Below are 18,856 nucleotides of genomic sequence, written 5' to 3'. Positions count from 1 at the left end.
TTGAGTGGCTGCGTCTGCAGGAGGGATTTTTTTTTAATAAAAAATGTTTTTTTATGTGTTACCTAGCACTAGGCTAGCTAACTATGTCCCCCAAGCCCTGCCGCACCTCTCTGATCCCCCCCCGATTGCCGCCGGCAATATTTACCCCTCCGCGATCCTGCGAGAGCCTCAGCTTCACCAATCAGCTTCACTCGACGCTACGGCGACGATCGGACATGACGTCATGCGCAGTCCCGATCCTCCCCATAACAAAGCCTGGAGCTGATTGGGATGCAGCGGCATCGCGGGATCCCTGGGGGGGGGGGGGGGGCAGGTATTACGGCGGCAGTGGGGACCGGAGGGGTTTTGGGCACATAGTTAGCTAGCCAAGTGCTAGCTTAAGGACATACAACAGATTTTATTTTAAAAAAATCCTCCCGGGGCCATGTGATCACCTGCGGCGGCTAGCCTAGGAGGTTAACTAGTCATAATCATAACGCTCCTAAAAATTACCTTTTTTTTTTTTTTTTTTTTTTTTTAGATATTCCATGGTTTTATTTTATATTTAAACATTTACAAAGTAGATTGAATGTTTTGTTCTCTCTGCTCAGTGACCGCATATTAAGTGTCCCTAAATGAAAAAACATGAACTATTGACCTTTTTGTATCTCCCTTTGCTCTAATGGCCCATATTCACGGGCTACAATTGTCGCCGCAACCACGTGGCGCGCGCGTGTTGCGGCGACAGGTCGCCCGTAAGTGTGAGGTGCGCACCCCGAACCGTCGCTGCTGTAGCCAGGCGATTGGCGGCGGTCAATCGCATGGCGACAGTTGCCGCCGCAACCTCGCCGCAACTGTCGCTAGTCCGCGTGTGTATGCGGACTAGCGACACCAACACCAACCTAATAGCCGGAGCATTGAGATTCTGGCAGGGGGGAGGAATGTCGGCGACAGCTTCCGTCGCATCCCTAGTCCCACTTCCGCGTGTGTATGCGGAGGGACCTGGCGACGAGCTGTCGCCGAATTGTCGCGCACAAGCTCCCGTCTGCTAGCAACATGCTAGAAAAGTAGCCCGTGAGTATGGGCCATAAGAAGTTGTATTCTTTTATGGCTGTAATTTCGGTGATGTTTACTATATTCCTGACAAGGTATGGACAAGGCAGAAGCTGTCACTTCCATGCCTAAAAATTAACTCTTTCAGGCAGCAAAATAAAACAAGTAAAATAGCCTGGTTATTAATGTTTTGCACTGTACATACATGTTTATCTCATGTCACATGTCACCTTGGGTACACTTTAAGGCAGACCCAAATCGGGGAGCGCATGCGCACAGCTGACTGAGATGGACGCCTAGTCTCAGCCCTGCGCGAGTCCCGGGAGATAAAAAGCATATATCGCCGCTTGCCCGGCTCAACCATTCCCCCAAAACGCAAGAAGCACAATAGGAACATCCAAGGCAGCCGCCGGAGGATGGCTTCTAGCACCCGAGCGAGAACAGGATCTAAAAACACGCCGACAAGCTCCACGGCGGGATCTCCCAAGATGGCGCCCGGAGCAGACCGAGAGGCAGACCAGCACTCGGAGCACAGCCAAGATCTGTTTACCAACGAGGACATACCAGACGCACCTGCCAGATCGCCTTCTCTGCCAGAACAGCTCACACTGGATGAACTGAGAAGCATTATCCGCCAAGAGATTGTTGGCGCGAATAAACAGCTGGGCTGTGAATTACTTCATGAGATCAGGCAGGTCGGGCAGAGGACTGCAGCAAATGAGGGAAAACTAGATAATGTTACTATCGTGCTGGAGGGGCATGAGGAAGAGATCGCCTCCCTGAAAGCAGAAGTTAACACACTGCACAGCAAACTAGAGGATTCTGAAAACAGATCACGGCGAGAGAACCTCAGAATCCGAGGGATCCCCGAAAGCGTGCAAGACGTGAGAGGATTCACTACAGCTTTATTTCAGGAACTACTTCCCAACTTGCCAGTGGATCAGTTAGAGATGGATCGAGTACACAGAGCCCTCACTCGCCCACCCATTAACGGCCAGCCACGTGACATTATACTGAAAATGCACCATTACCTTACTAAGGAAAAACTACTACAAGCTTCCCGCAATAAACCCGACCTGTCTTTCCAAGGACACAAATATCAACTGTACGCAGACCTAGCTCCTGGCACCCTGGCTAAACGCAAGGAATTACGACCATACCTAACAACGCTGAAAGACAAGGGCATCCGTTATGGATGGGGTTTCCCCTTCCAGCTATCCTTTCAATGGCAAGAGAAAAGACAAATCATCCACAATATCGATGAAGCCAGAGAATGTTTCCGAGCACTGGAATTCCCCTTACCTCCGCAGCCATCACAGTCACAGAGCCCTGCACGTCGATATACAGATTCGCAGCCGCGGCCTGCCCAGGCGCCTGTATCACCCAAAGAACAGCGGCCCGCCAAAAACAGCTCCCAGGCGCTGAAAGAGCTTTCCTCGCAAGTGTTCCAGAGAGTACCCTGACCACCCAGATAAGTACTTTGGTTGTTTGCCCCACTCTGGCCCAGGTAGCCCACCGACTGCAATTTCAGTAGTCCAAGTACTTTACTCCATTTTCCTGCCTATGTGCCTTCACGAGGACATTAATCCTCCCATTTCGACATTGACCCATGTTTACGCAGGATTCACATCAAGGCCTATAGGCTCATACGCCATTTTTGTTCTTTGTCCTATCAGCCCATGCATGACTTAATTTTATGCTGGAAGTTTAGCTTTAACCCCTTGCACTGTGACAATGTTTCCTGTTGAGACTTTATAGGTCAATTGCAAACCTCTTAGCTTTTATGTTGTTATATGTGTATGCCCTGTTAAATAACCGTTCAATATCTAGATTCTAGGTTCGACTATGCTAACTTTTCCTTCTAGGCAAATACAAGTTATAATGTTGGACTAATAGGTATATATATGGAGACGGCTGAAGGCCCTCCAATACGCACTATGTATATTGACCTACAGGTTTTATAGGTCTATGCTTTCAATTAGTTCATTTAGACACCCCTGAGTGTCAGGCCTCGGCTGTGTCACTTAGGGTCACTCCGACTTGCTTCTGGGGGCGCGGCCGTCTCGCCTGCCTCCCGGTGGCATCCATGATGGTCATATGTTATGCATGCCGTCCCGGTCGCCCCGGGGCGACCGGGTCCGCCACTGCGACATTCTCCCTCGTGGGGTCCCTCGGGGGGCTGGCAAGGCGGGGCGCCTGGTGATCGGCGGCTGAGCCACTAGAGGTTTACATATAAGAGCACCCATATTGAGTACTGAACGACTCCTGGATAAATGCCTGTTTAGAGTATACGGGTAGTCTAGCGCTAAATATGCAGACTTGCATTTCTCTGCTTGTACAGAAACGTATCCTTCGCTAACCCCTCCAGGCGTTTCTATGTATATTTTGGGGGAAGGCGGATGAGAGGATGCATAGATGATTTTATTTGGGCCGCGGGCGCTGGGGGGCAAAGCCGCCCCCCCCTGCCCCCCGGGGCCGACTGCACCAGGGCAATGTTACGCATGCCGTCCTGGCCACGTAGAATTGGCCGGGTCCGCCACTGCGGCATTTCCCCTTGCGGGTCGTCCTCCGGGGGCTGCGGCTGTGGGCCCCGGCTGCTTCCCGGCTGGGGGGGCCGCGCTGCCTCTATACGCGTCAAACGCTAAATATGCTGGCTTGGGGCTCTCTGCTTGCGAAGATACACCCCCACTTGCCTAAAGTATTAGGAGTATGCATATAACAAAGAAACACGGGGAAGTATATGGAGAGCCTGGGCTGCGGGCGCTGGGGGGCGTGGCCGCCCCCTGGGGCCGACCGCACCGGGGCAATGTTAAGCAAGCCGTCCTGGCCATACAGTTCTGGCCGGGTCCGCCACTGCGGCATTTCCCCTTGCGGGTCGTCCTTGGGGGGCTGGGGCTGCGGCCGCGGGCCCCGGCTGCCTCCAGGCCAAGAAATAAACGAACCAAACTCACTAGAACTAGCACAAGCGAAAATTATGTTATGGTCCCCTGGTAACCTGGCGATACCCTTCTCCTCACATTTCATTCCACTACTCCCGAACCACTATGCGCTCCCACAAGCTCCCGACGATTGTCAAACGATTGGCACCCCACGGGCGCAATCTGATGCTTCACAGCATCATACTACAATACTGAGGTTGCCAGTTCTCTTGACAACCTCTCTCCCCTTATTCTATACTATGTCTATCTTACTGTTCCCCTTCCATTTCCTCTCTTGCTGAGCTGCTCCACCCCACTTTCTGAATGTACACCTGGAAGCATATTTGCATTACCTAAACATATCAAACAATGGCAATTAACATCTTATCCCTGAATGTACAGGGCCTCAATTCCCCAGTAAAGCGGACTAAAGCATTTTCAGCCTTCCGAACAGCACACGTAGATATAGTGTGTTTACAAGAGACACATTTCCCTTCAAACTATACCCCCAAATAACTTCATAATACATTCCCGCAATTCTATGTAGCCAGCGCCAAAACAAAACAAAGAGGAATATTAATAGCATTTAGAAGATCGGTTAACTTTATTTGTAAGAAAGAAATTAGAGACTCAGAGGGCAGATACCTTATTCTGCTAGGAACCATACAAGACACAGAAGTGACCATTGCCTCATATTACGCACCTAATACTGATCAACTTCCATTCCTGCAGCACATACTGGACCTACTCGATACGCACTCAGTTGGCGCATTAATTCTATGCGGTGACTCTAATCTCACTCTGAGACCCCACCTGGACAGAGACAACCCTACACAACCGCATCCATCTTCTTCCGATATTCGTAAAGCTAAACAATTTAGTGACCTTCTACAAACGCACCATATGGTGGATGGCTGGAGGGAATTGCATCCTGTTAAGAAGGGATTTACCTTCTTCTCCCATCCACATAACACACAAACCCGAATCGATCACTGCTTCACTCACTTTAACCTATTACCTAACTTGGTGAACGCCAAAATACTGCCTATCCCCTGGTCTGACCACAATGCGGTGTTTATTACGTTATCTTCTATGATTACTAAGCCACCGGAACCCCGATGGTCCCTAAACCAGTCCCTGCTGTCCGACCCAGCCATGGTCACCACAGTAGAGTCCCATATTAAAGGGAACCTTAACTGTCTCTTCGTTTAAAAACAATGATTGAAGTCAATGTAGGTTGCACAGCAGATGCTTACCGCAGTGGCTGCTGATTCCATTAGTCCCTCTGAGCCTTGTAGTGCGACACGTATTTTCGAGCCGACTGCTCAGTCGCATTGTACTTTCCCCGGAAGTACTGTGTACTCTGCCTCCCTCGCTTGGTCCTAGCGCCCGTGTATTATTCGCGCCTGCGCAGTAGTCCACCTCGCGCGCAGGCGCACTGAGAATCATAGCGTGCGCGTGAATCATACTGAATCACGCACGTTGGGGGATGCGACTATACAGTGTATGCGCATGCTCCCCAATGAGACGCTCTGTGCGTGCTCGTACGCAGCAGCAGCAGCACATTATGACAGGGAGAACACGCTGTCATGCTAGTCAGCCGGGGCTCCACGCTGCCCCGGAAGTTATATCTAGCTGTCGCCGCCATCTTGGTGACGTCATTAAAACGAAACTGTGTCACAGAGGGATAACGGGGGAGAGCAGAGCGGCGGAATTAGCACGAATTGATACAGCTACCTGTGAGTAATAATGGAATGCTTTCATTTTAAAAAACAGCTGACGGTTAAGGTTCCCTTTAAAGACTACTTTCATCTCAACCCAAGCAACAATGAAGTATCAGAATACATTATTTGGGAGGCCCATAAGGCAGTCCTACGTGGACACCTCATAGCTATCGCATCCAATAGGAAAAAGAGAAGAGCGCAAGAACAAACATTACTAGAGAAGGCATATACTGAAGCCCTTGATAATTATAACGCTAACCCCTCAGCCTCTACCAGACAAGCCTGGTTTAAGGCAGAAGAAGCTTTGAACCTCTATCTCTCTGATAGAGCTGAGAAGCACTTGAGATGGAGCAAATATAGACTATCAGTTGGTTGCAATAAACCGACATCAATGTTTGCCCGCCGACTTAAACGAACAGACCCCCACGTCAAGGCACTCAAACTAAGCCTTGGAAACGGCGCCTATACGAGTAATCCTGAAAAAATAGTCGATATTTTTCACCAAGGATTAGCTAAACTATATCAACCATCCACAAATACCAACCAAGTGCTTTTGAATAATATACTTAAAACTATTCCCCTACCCCCTGTTGACGAATCCTTTAAGCTTACGCTAGAACAACCTATCACAACAGAAGAAGTCACACAGGCTATCAACTCTTTCAAAATTAATAAAGAGCCAGGCCCAGACGGCTTTCCCGCACTTTACTATAAAAAATTCTCAAGTATCTTAGCTTTGCCGCTAACAAATGCATTTAATAAAATACTACAAGGGGTTAAACCAGGCGCCGACTCCCTGCTTGCGTGCATAAGCATGATCTCAAAACCAGACACTGACCACACTCTCTGGTCCAACTTCAGGCCTATAACCTTGTTAAACAATGATATTAAGATACTGGCAAAAATATTAGCCACGAGGCTTGGCAGGGGTATAGAAGATTTAATCGGAAGGGATCAAGTGGGTTTTATACCACGCCGTCAAGCAAGTGACAATATTAGGAGACTCCTTCATATAATATCAAAAGCGGGTGGCACAGATACTCCCATGATGCTTCTCTCGCTAGATATACAAAAGGCATTCGACACAGTATCATGGGAGTATCTGTTCACCCTGCTAACAGTTTGGGGCTTCGGGCATAACTTTACTACTTGGCTCAGAGCTCTATACTGTTCCCCTGGTGCGTTTATCAAGTACAGTGGGCACAAATCCACAACCTTTCCTATCAGTAGAGGCACCCGGCAAGGATGCCCTCTATCTCCCCTACTATTCGCCCTTATTATGGAGCCTCTGGCTCTCCTAATGAATAATCACAGGGACATACGGGGGATTGACATAGCGGGACAGCAACATAAACTGTGTATGTATGCGGACGACGTAATCCTCACCCTGTCGGACCCCCGGGTCTCCTTGTCCAATCTTGCAGATACACTTATGACCTTTGAAGATATGTCTGGTTTAAAGATAAACAATCTTAAATCCAAAGCACTAAATATTAATCTCCCCACAACCACTATCCTTGATTTACAAAGAACGTACGAGTTTAAATGGGAAACACAAAAATTAAAATACCTAGGAGTATACCTAACAAATTCATATGATTCAATGTTTAATGCCAACTACCCAGCTCTTTACGCAGAAGTTTCCAAATTATTGGAGTGCTGGAAGCGATACATGATTTCATGGCTGGGTCGGATAGCAGCGATTAAGATGACAATCTTACCTAAGTTCCTTTATGCATTTAGAGTATTGCCAGTCCCTGTCCCCCCCCCCCCCCCCCCACCTTAAAAAAGTACAATCTCTCTTATACTCCTTCATCTGGAAGAACTCAGGGCCCCGTATCTCTAGAACCACGCTATATCGTCTCACCACAGATGGTGGCTTGGGTGTCCCCAATGTAGCAGCGTATTATAAAGCGGCACAAATCGCACAACTCACATTGTGGCAAGAGGAAGAACGCCCCCCCATCTGGCGTGATATCGAACGCTCAATTTGTTCCCCCACAGCCCTTGCCAATCTATGGCTTTCTGCAGCACAGCGCAAACCCATTAAAAACCCACTTATGGTACATTCTTTGAAGATCTGGAATCAGGTCAGATTTAAGGATATGCTCCAATCCCCACACATGCCTCTCACATCATTCTTGGGCCACCCTGACTTTTCCCCAGGTATACATAACCCCTCCGCCTTTAAATGGTGGCAGCACAAAGGACTAACTACAATATATAGCTTAGTGACGGACAACTCTCTTAAATCGTTTGCATCCTTAAAGGAACATAAGAAAATTCCTGACATAGAGCTATTTCGTTACTTACAAATATCACACTTCGTCAGGAAATATATCGGAACCCATAAATCCTTGCTTACTAGAACCTGGTTTTAACACATCTGTGCCACATGCCCTGGCACCCCGGGCCTTATATCTTTGCTCTATAAAAACACAATCTCCCCTTCTAATCTTCCTAAACCACAATACATCACTAGATGGGAAAAAGATCTCAGTACCACACTGGAAACTGAGGATCTTCAGTATATGTGGAAGAACGCCCCAACTGTCTCGATTAGCACAGCGCTGGTAGAGACACAATATAAGTTACTACTGAGATGGTACCTGACACCGGACCGAATTGAAAAATTTAATCCTAGTCACGGGTCTGTGCTTCAGAGCTTGTGGTCAGAAAGGCACCTTCCTCCACACATGGTGGTCATGCCCAAAAGTACGTAGATTCTGGGGTAGGGTATATCAAGTTATATATTCCACAGTCAGATCACAAATCCCTAAACTCCCTGAAGTAGCTTTGCTAGGTATAAAACCCCTAGGCATATCTAATTCGCAATATAAACTACTAATGCACATTTGTCTGGCTGCTAAGCGTGTAATTGCCCGATCTTGGAGAACCCCCACTCTCCCTCTACAAATTTTTAAAACCAATCTTAGTCATGCCCTCTGTTTTGACAGAATGAAAGCCATAATAAATGACACTCTCCCCCAGTTTGAAAAAGTTTGGAAACCGTATTTTATTTATTATACCCACTGGCTCCCTGCGTCCCTCACGGCAGTATAGAACAGTACAACTTAAATGATCACACCTATGCACTTCCATATCTTCCAACCCCATCGCTACAATGGGGTCGATAGCAGCTCGGCATCACCTTCCTTTTACTTCCCCCTCTCCCCACTACTCTCTTTCCCGCTCCTCTTCCTTCTTTTTCCTCTCTTACCTCTTCCCTGATGGCTTCTGTCCCATCAGAATGAAGTAATTTATAACAAAAAGCTATTCACACAATGGTGACTAAATTTATAAAGTAGCCCACGAATTGGTCTGCGAGCACAGTATCCAATGCTCCTGCGACCCCTGGTCTACACAGAAACTAATACGGTATGAATGTCAAGATCATTAAACCACCAACACTGAGGGGTGGTTCCTCCTTATTTAGTACTTTTTATATTAGATTAATGTTGACTTGGGATGTCAGTAATTGATGCCTACGAGCTGCTGACATCCAAAATGTTTCCACACGTAATATAATCTGCCTATGCAGATTCTGTTATACCTTACGATGTACATAAATTTGCAATAAGCTGTTGATTGTAAAATGCACTTTGATATTACACTGTTGAACTGTTATTTTATATTTAAAACCAATAAAACTTTTTTGAAAATAAAGCAGACCCAAATCAAAAATTGATTATGCTTGCACAATAAATAGCATTAAATTGTTATATAAAATCCTGAATATTATTTTTTTTTTTTTTATATACATTCATTTAACTAATGTCAGGCTTCCCTAGGGAATCCTGAATTAGGCAAGGATCGTTTTGCATGCTGGGGCAATTACTACCCGGCCTCCCAGAATGTGAAATGCAAATAACATTGCAGAAACATCATTTGCATTTGTTTTTTATGCATTTTGGTTAAGATGGCGATAACCTGAATTTGATGCAGCAACCCACTTATCAACAATTGTAAACAATAGAGGAGGAGTAGCTGGGTAGTGTATTTTCTATTCCTAATGCTTTTTTTTTTTGTTTTGTATTTTTAGTTTGCTTCAGCTTTAATTTAGGGCTGGTAATGGTACGTATGTCATATTTTGTCCTCAGGCGATCACTTCCAAATATGTTTTTCACGGAGTTCCCACAATAGTTTGTTGCTACAAAGGCTTTCCATGCTTTAGCACCCTTTCTATTTTACTCTAGTACTAGGACATTGTTCTTAGGGATGCTCACCACGCGTAAATCACGAGTAACCACTGTGCTTACTCGTGATTCAAATTAGCTTTAATTGCCGCAGCTGAGCAGCTAGATGCGGCAGGGTTATTTACCCCTAATGCCGCTCGCCCGCCCTGCGTTTCAAACGGCTTGCAAGGGAAGCGACCTATTGCTCACGTTGCGAGCCTTGCTATGGTGCACTTCCTCCTTCCGACTTGCAGGAGGAAGTGCACCATAGCGAGGCTTGCAACGCGACCAATCAGTCGCTTCGCTTGCAAGCCCTTTGAAACGCAGGGCGGGCGAGCGGCATTAGGGGTAATTAACCCCGCCGCATCTAGCGGCAATTAAAGATAATTTGAATCACGAGTAACCACAGTGGTTACTCATGATTTACTCGTGGTGAGCATCCCTAATTGTTCCTGCTCATTGCACCTGTGTGAACCCCTTAGGGTGGCCACTAATGATCCAATCTTTTTCATCCAATCTTACCAAATCTATGTAGTAGAAGAGTAAACTGATGGAATATATTAATTGGATACTATAGGCAGTTCCTTTATATTAAATAGAAATGGTAAGATTGGATGAAAAGGATTGGATCATTAGTGGCCAGCATAACAATCCCTCCCTCTGTCTTCTGAAATAGTCTATTGGCTTACTATACCTATAGCATATAGGGAATCTACACCACTGTGGGGTGTATTCAGCAAAGTACAATAACATTGCTGCACACAGGGAATGCACTACAAGTTTATGGTATTCCAAACATGAAGATAGTGCTGATTGTGCAATAGCGCAACCTAGGTAACCCACATGTTGCCAGGGTACCACACGCCATGCAAGTACGTACCCTACTGCCAGGAATACTGGTAAAATTGCTGTGCGCGGTCTATGCACGGCAGCTTTACCTTACTTTTCTGAATGCACCCCTATGTGCTCGCTTCCCCGCTATTTTCTTCATAAATGCCATTGTGTTACCATACTTATAGCATATGAAAAGGGTTTTGCTACCATTTACATTCATACTGCTGGAAGCCACCTTACAGAAAGAAAAGAGCTTTTGTCCAATATTATGCTTTTTTTTTTTTTTTTTTTTGTCAAATTTTGCTTCGTAATAATTTCAAAACTTCACATATTGCTTACAATTATATAATACAATATGCTTAAAGAGGAACTTTAGCGAAAAGGAGAAAAATAAAAAGAAATCAATACATTACAAAGTGAGAATAGAAGACAGATCAAGAAATGAATGATATTCGCCATGTCATTTGTTCATATTGTTTGATCCACAATTGGCCTGCATGTAATTATCTTTACTACTGGCAGACATGAGAGAAAACAGACAGCACCAACTGCAAAGATCTATAACCACACCCATTAAAATTGCAATAGGCTAAAAGGTTGTTGTTTTTTTTATAACAAATGCACAGAGATACTGGTTACTTGGCAGTTGGAAACGGCCTTTATTTTCGACAATGCAACAAGGCTCCCACAGTTAGATTACAATATCAGCCATACATACCCCCTCAAGCAAAGGTATGTATTTCTCATGGGAAAAGGGGTATCCGCTACTGATTAGGATGAAGTTCAATCCTAAATTACAGTTCCTTTTTAACTACTTAAGGACCAAGGTAATTGAAATCTACGCCCTCTTTTGCTACTTACCTGGCTGCCAGGGCATAGATTTTAATTCACTGCTGTGGATGGCGGTTGCGGCAGGTATATGCGACGATTCGTCAGTATTCAGTCATTATTGTACCAGCGGTCTGTGGTCCTTAAGGGGGCAGAAAAAAAATATATGATATAGTGAATTGGTTGTGTACTATGAATAATTACTAGAAGATTAGCAGCAAAGAAAATATTCTCATACTTTTATTTTCAGGTGTATAGTGTTTTTTCTAACATTGCATCATTCTATAATATGTGCACATTACACAACACTCAGCATTCAAAATGAGTCTTGCAGAGCAGTCTGTGAAGTAATGACCTCTCCTCTAGCAGAGGAAAAATAAATAGTCCAGGAACAGTTGAGATAATAAAAGTCAGATAACAGCCCTCTCCACGACTAACTTAGTCGGAGAGCTTAATGGCTTGCTTGCATAGAGATAACAACTGGAGTTTCTCAACTCTTCCTGTACTGGAAACAATTACACTGATGTATCTGATCTTAATGTTTTATGTCTTAGCTGTGCTACACATACAAATCATAATATCATCTTTTTTTTTCGCTTCAGTGTCTCTTTAAGTGTACCTGACATGAGATAAACATATGTATGTATAGTACAAAACATATTAATAACCAGGCTGTTTTATTTTATTTTGCTGCCCAAAAGAGTTAATTTCTAGGCATGAAAGTGACAGCTTCTGTCTTGTCGATACCTTGTGGCAATATAGTAAACATCACTGATAAGAACATTACAGCTGTAACAGTTTACTGGCAGAATACAACTTCTGAACTCAGGGAAGAGCTATAAGAAGGTCAATAGTTCATGTATTTTAAGTCTGGGACACTTAATAGACAGCCACTAAAACATTCAACCTACTTTGTAAATATTTAAATTAAAAAAACATATGGGCTACTTAGTCATTTTTAGGAGTTGGGGGATCAATATAATTGCCCAAGAGACAAATCCATACATCTAATGATGATGGGCAGATTCGCCCAAGAGACAAATCTCTCTCAAATCTCTTATGAAATGTGATAAGAGAGATCTGTCAGCTGACCATACATCACAGGCCGATTCCGATCAATTTCATGCTGAAATCGATCCGGAATCGGCCCTGTGACGCTGCCCTGATCCTTTCCCCCCCAATGTTAATTGTGTTAATCCAGGAGGAGGCGGGGAGCGAGTATGCGGCTGGAGGAGGGCTGAGAGCTGCGCAGCCGCACTCGCGTCCATGCCTACTGCGCAGCCGCGGCTCAGCTCGGCGGCCATCTTAGGAGGGGAGTGGTAAGACGACCCGTACGGTGGGGTCGGGACCTGACCTGGGGCCAGTACAAGGATTATAATGGCGGCGGAACAAACTGGAGGGTGAGGATGGCCTCCTCTATGGAATCAAAAAGCTGACCGGTGCTGATCTACTTTTGCCTGTCTGGTCGCGTAAGTCCTTTAACCCTTTCAGTGCTGGACATGGATCCTCCGTTTCAGTTCTAATACATTTATACTATATACTTATTTACATTACATCTTGTCAGTTAACCTAAAATAATCTACTGTAAATAATATAGTTATGATATTATAACTTCTCTTTTCTGTATCAATGCAGCAGATGTATTGCTTACTACAGCAACAGCAAATTCCCTCACACACTGCACTGTCTGAGAGACTCCTCCTATTTTGCAGCAGTTTAAGAAGGAATCTGCACTATCTAGTGATTTCTTAAGATGTCTGAGACCGTTCTAAATGGATTTCTAAAAACCTACTAATATTTTGTCTTGGACACTCTTGATAAATGTCCCCCATAGTTTTGGATCGGGATGATGTTGTTTTTAAGCCTATTTTAGCATCAACAAGAATCAAAGACTAAGCTTTCAGTATATAGTAATACCTTCTTTAGACTCTCATATTCTGTGCTGAATAAAATCTTAGAAAAGCCAATGTGGACATCAGAAAAATGCACATTTTTTTTTCTTGCTAATATAAATACATGTCATGTTGGGTAGACCAGGTGAGAAGGTGTTGATATATACATACACACACACACACACGCACGCACGCACGAACGTACGTACGTATGTATATATATATATGTGTATATATATATATATATATATACCGTATTTTTCGGACTATAAGACGCTCCGGACTATAAGACGCACCAAGGTTTAGAGGTCAAAAACCAGGAAAAATAAAAATATGCTAAACCTGGTGCATCTATAGTACAGGGGCGTTTTGTAGACATTTTTTCCCCAAGCTCCCTCTGTCCAAGCTACAATAACCCCTGCTGTCCCCACTAGCTAGACTAAATACCCTACAATAACCCCTGATGCCCCCACCAGTTACTAAACTACACTATGCCAGTATCACTACACTACATTAAACTAACCCCTGCTCCCCTCCCCCAGTAACACAACACTTGACTAACTCCTGCTTCCCCCACAAGTAACACTACAATCACATTAAAGAGAAACTCCGACCAAGAATTGAACTTTATCCCAATCAGTAGCTGATACCCACTTTTACATGAAAAATATAATGATTTTCACAAACAGACCATCAGGGGGCGCTGTATGACTGATTTTGTGCTGAAACCCCTCCCACAAGAGGCTCTGGTACCGTACGGTACTCTGGGCAAACTGCCACAATGTAACAATGACACACACAGGAAATGGCTGTTTATAGCTGTCTGTTAAAGCCAGAACAGCTACATAATCTGCCCACAGTAACAATGTCACCATGTAATACATGTCAGAATGTGAATCTGGGAGAGGAAAGATTTTACAATGAGCAAACTCTGACTAAATCATGTATACATAATTATTGTAAAAATTAAGCACCTTTTTATATTAAATTATTTTCACTGGAGTTCCTCTTTAAACTAACTCTTGCTTCTCCCACCAGTAAAAACGAACTAAACATTAAATCGTAAGGGTGGATGATCTCACCTATCCAGATGTCCATGTGGGAATCAGTGCTGTCTGTGTCCTCCTCCAGCTGCTGAGGCGATCCTGATGGGTTGTGCATCTGGGTGCAGGCCACTCCACAGCAGGGCAGAAGTGTGATCATGGGCCTGGCATCCTCTACTTTAATTCCCAGTGCTTGCTGCAGGGGAAGCCTCAGTGCGATCCTGGCATCTTCTTCATTAACCCCCGGTACAGTACTTGCGGCGGTGGGGGCAGCCTCAGCCTGATCTCTGCATCTTTTCCCCTAACCCCCGGCACTTGTATCAGACAGCTCAAGTGCGATCTCGACACGTGGCCCCTTAACCGCAGTTACTTGCGGCGGTGGGGGCATCCTCAGCGCAATGTAGCAACTTGCCTCTTAACCCCGGCACTTACAGCACTTGTATCACGCAGGCTGCTCCAGAGCGATCTCCACATGTGGCCCCTTAACCGCAGTTACTTGCGGCGGTGGGGGCATCCTCAGCGCAATGTAGCAACTTGCCTCTTAACCCCGGCACTTGCAGCACTTGTATCACGCAGGCTGCTCCAGAGCGATCTCCACATGTGGCCCCTTAACCGCCGTTACTTGCGGTGGTGGGGGCATCCTCAGCGCGATGTAGCAACTTGCTTTCTTAACCCCCGGCACTTGCAGCAAGCATCCTCAGCTTGATCGGGCATCTCCCCTCTTAATGGTAGTGCGGTGGGCATAAGAGCGGAAATCCCAGCGCTAGCCGCAGCCACTTTCAGTCCCGATGCCGGTGTACTTCCTTTGTTTACCGGCGCCCCCCTTATGACGTAAGACGCTAGTACCGGAAGTACACAGGCATCGGGACTGAAAGTGGCTGCGGCTAGCGCTGGGATTGCCGCTCTTATGCCCACCGCACTACCAATAAGAGGGGAGATGCCCGATCAAGCTCAATGGTAAGACCTTCCGCTGCGCTATGTCTATCAGCTTCAAAGGGGCACATTCGGACTATAAGACGCAGTGACTTTCCCCCCCCTCTTTTGGGGGAGAAAAAGTGCGTCTTATAGTCCGAAAAATACGGTATATATATATATATATATATATATATATATATATATATATATATATATATATATATATATATATATATATATATATATATATATATATATATATATATATATATATATATATATACACACTGAATGTTTAATCTTTCACTCTTAAAGGAGTTCTTTCGCGAAAAAAGTAGGCAGTTAACCACTTGCCGACCAGGGCTGTATTGGCTGATCTGTGCTGCGTGGGCTCTCCAGCCCGCAGCACAGATCAGTATTATGCCAGGGCGATCAGACTTCCCCCCTTTTTTCCCCACTAGGGGGATGTCCTGCCGGGGGGGTCTGATCGCCGCCGGCCATCTGCGTTTTGCGGGGGGGGGCTCCTCAAAGCCCCCCTCCGCAGCCATTTCCGCCCTCTGGCTCCTTACCTCCCTCCCTCTCTCTGTAATGCGCAGGACGGAGTTCCGTCCTGCGCATTGAAGGATAGGCTTCTGCCTATCAGATGCCGGCGATCCCCGGCCAATCAGAGGCCGGGGATCGCCGATCTGCCTTACGGCGCTGCTGCGCAGCAGCGCCGTATGATGTAAACAGCGGGGATTTCTTCCCCGCCTGTTTACATTTTGCCGGCGAGCCGCTATCGGCGGCTCTCCGGCTGTTCACGGAGACAGCCTCCGTGAACTGACATGGAAAGGCCGCTCGATCGAGCGGCCGTTTCCATGGTAACCCGCAGACGACCAGTTTACGCCGATCGGCGTTAGCTGGTCGTCAAGAGGTTAAAAAATGTGACAGATGACAGGTTTTGGGCCAGTCCATCTTTTTAAGGGGGATTCTCAGGGTTTTCTTTGTTTTCAACAGCATTTCCTGAACAGCAGTTGCAAAGTCTAACTGACAAAATAGTGTGCAAGTGAGTAGGGAGGCTGGCTGGTATCTTACTATGTTGGCAGTTAAACTGCTGTTCAGAAAATGCTGTTGAAAACAAAGAAAGCCCTGAGAATCCCCCTTAAAAAGATGGACTGGCCCAAAACCTGTCATCTGTCACATTTTTTAACTGCCTACTTTTTTCGCGAGAGAACCCCTTTAAGTAGTTAGTATCTTGTATTATCCTGATTCATAGCATTATATAAGATTCTCTAAAGCCAGGGGCGCCTCTAGCCATTTTGACACTGCAGGCCAGAAAGCCTGTGCCCCTCCCCCCATGAAAATAATCATAAGGCGGGAGAGTTTCTTTCACCAGTATATATGTTACAGGCAAAGTACGAAATTCAATCTATAGAATGCCTGACCATTTTAGGCAAAGTACGAAATGTCTGTTTCTGTTACGTACTTTGCCTAGGCATTCTATAGAATGCCTTAGGCTCCCTGCACACTGCAAATCCGTTTTCCGATTCCGTTTCCGATTCCGATTCCGTTTCCGATTTTCCTTGAATACATTCAACAGAAAAACGGATCAAAAAACGCAGCATGCAGTTAAGATTAAAAATCTGAATCGGAATCGGATGTAAAAACAGATTAAAAAGCGGAATCGGAATCTGAAATGCATGCAGTGTGCAAGAGGCCTAAGACAGGTTCGGCAAAGTACTATATGTCTGTTTTTTTTTTACGTACTTTGTCTCTCTCCTCTCCATGTCTGCAGCTCTCTTTCTCTTCCTTACTTTAGTTTTTTCAGTAGTGCTCTCTTGTCTGTGCCTCTGCTTTGCTTTGTCAGTCTCACCAATGGCTGTTCTCTTCTTTAGTCTCTGCCTCTCTTTTCTCACAAAAAATCATGCTCATTTTTCGCTGCAAGTAGAGCATTGTATCATGACTCTAAACTTTTTTTTTTTTTTGCTGCATCATGGCTTTTCAGGCTCCTCCCCCTCACTAGCCTTCAACTGCCAAAACCTAACTGCCACCCCCCCTGCACATGATGTCCAGCTTTTCTCTCCTCTCTCCTGCTCATGCGCTCCCCCTTGGCAGCACCTGAAGGCTCCTTCACAGCAGCACTTTTCACAAACTGTAAATATCAGTATGCATGCACCCATCATCATCACTAGCCTCCTCACTGACAGCATAGGAATGCAGCTGTTACAGTCAAAGTGTGGGAAAAAAGCAGGCATTCTATAGAGAACCGGGTATTCTACACTTTTTTGCCTGAACGACTTCAGGCATTCTATAGAATGCCTTGGCAAAGTACGTCACGAAACAGACATTTCGTGCTTTGCCTAATTGCTTCGGGCATTCCATAGAATGCCTGATTTCGTACTTTGCCTGTAACATATACACATAATGAGGGCATCACGTAAAATCCCCTCCATTAACGCCCCCTAATAGCCCTGGTGCACCTGTAAAGAAAAACATTTACTCACCTGGCAGAAGACTCCTCTCCAGGCCTCCGGCGCGCAGCTCCCCTGACGTTCTTCAGTGCAGCCAGTCCGGCTGCAAAACTCACGTGCTGCCAGGAAGAGCAGGAAAGAGCAAGGCCACAGGAAAATGGCGCCCGAAGCCCTGCACTGGAGACACAAAATAGTCTCCAATGCAGGGCTTCGGACACCATTTTCCCATAGCCCTGCTCTGCCTGCCGGAACACACAGAGGTGAGCTGCAGGCCGCAGCTGGTGAACTGGCGCAGCGTCCATTAGACGCCGCAAGCCAGTTCACAATCTGGGGGACACCATCTGGTGGGGGGAGATGCGCGGTTTGTGCCCCCCCCTCCCCCATACACATACCGCTCCAAGCGATCTGTGTCTAAAGCAAGACCTGTGTGTATTCCACATGTCATTGTAACAGATTGCCCAGCAAGCTCATGGCAAGCCACAACTAGGAGTGTGTAAGGGGCTGAAATAGATAAAAAAGCCTCATCACTAAAATGCTATGCAAAACAAGTTTGCCTTCTTAAAACAGAAGATATTTGCGATCATTCAGGTTGGAGCGAGCTTAAGGCTTCTTGCACCCTACATGCGATTCCGATTTGCGATTTTGATGCAACTTTAATAGGTATCGCATGCTGCTCTGCCTCTACCAGGAAATGCTGCCCGTTTTTGCCCCGGGGATTTGGGGTGATAAAACCCTCGTTCGGCCGCAGGAATGTGGCATTTTAGGTCTGGCAGTGATCCTTAAACTAAATGAGGTAAAAACTGATTTTTAAAATGGCTTCAGACTCTTTAAAGGGATACTGTAGGGGGGTCAGGGGAAAATGAGTTGAACTTTCCCGGGGCTTCTAACGGTCCCACGCAGACATCCTGTGTTGGCGCAGCCACTCACCGATGCTCCGGCCCCGCCTCCGGTTCACTTCTGGAATTTCAGACTTTAAAGTCTGAAAACCACTGCGCCTGCGTTGCCGTGTCCTCGATCCTGCTGATGTCATCAAGAGCGCACAGCG

The 18,856-nt window shown here is 45.9% G+C and overlaps 1 protein-coding gene across 3 annotated transcripts in view; it reads left to right on the top strand.

Annotated features, from left to right (window-relative positions):
* Positions 1-18,856, top strand: part of IFNGR1 (interferon gamma receptor 1) — a 105,793-nt gene that overhangs the window by 56,298 nt on the left and 30,639 nt on the right. The window lies entirely within an intron of this gene.

The sequence above is a fragment of the Hyperolius riggenbachi genome, chromosome 4, assembly GCF_040937935.1.
Source record: "Hyperolius riggenbachi isolate aHypRig1 chromosome 4, aHypRig1.pri, whole genome shotgun sequence".
Classification (NCBI taxonomy): Eukaryota; Metazoa; Chordata; class Amphibia; order Anura; family Hyperoliidae; genus Hyperolius; species Hyperolius riggenbachi.
Note: the sequence above shows the minus strand (reverse complement) of the source record. Positions and strands in the feature narration are given on the sequence as shown.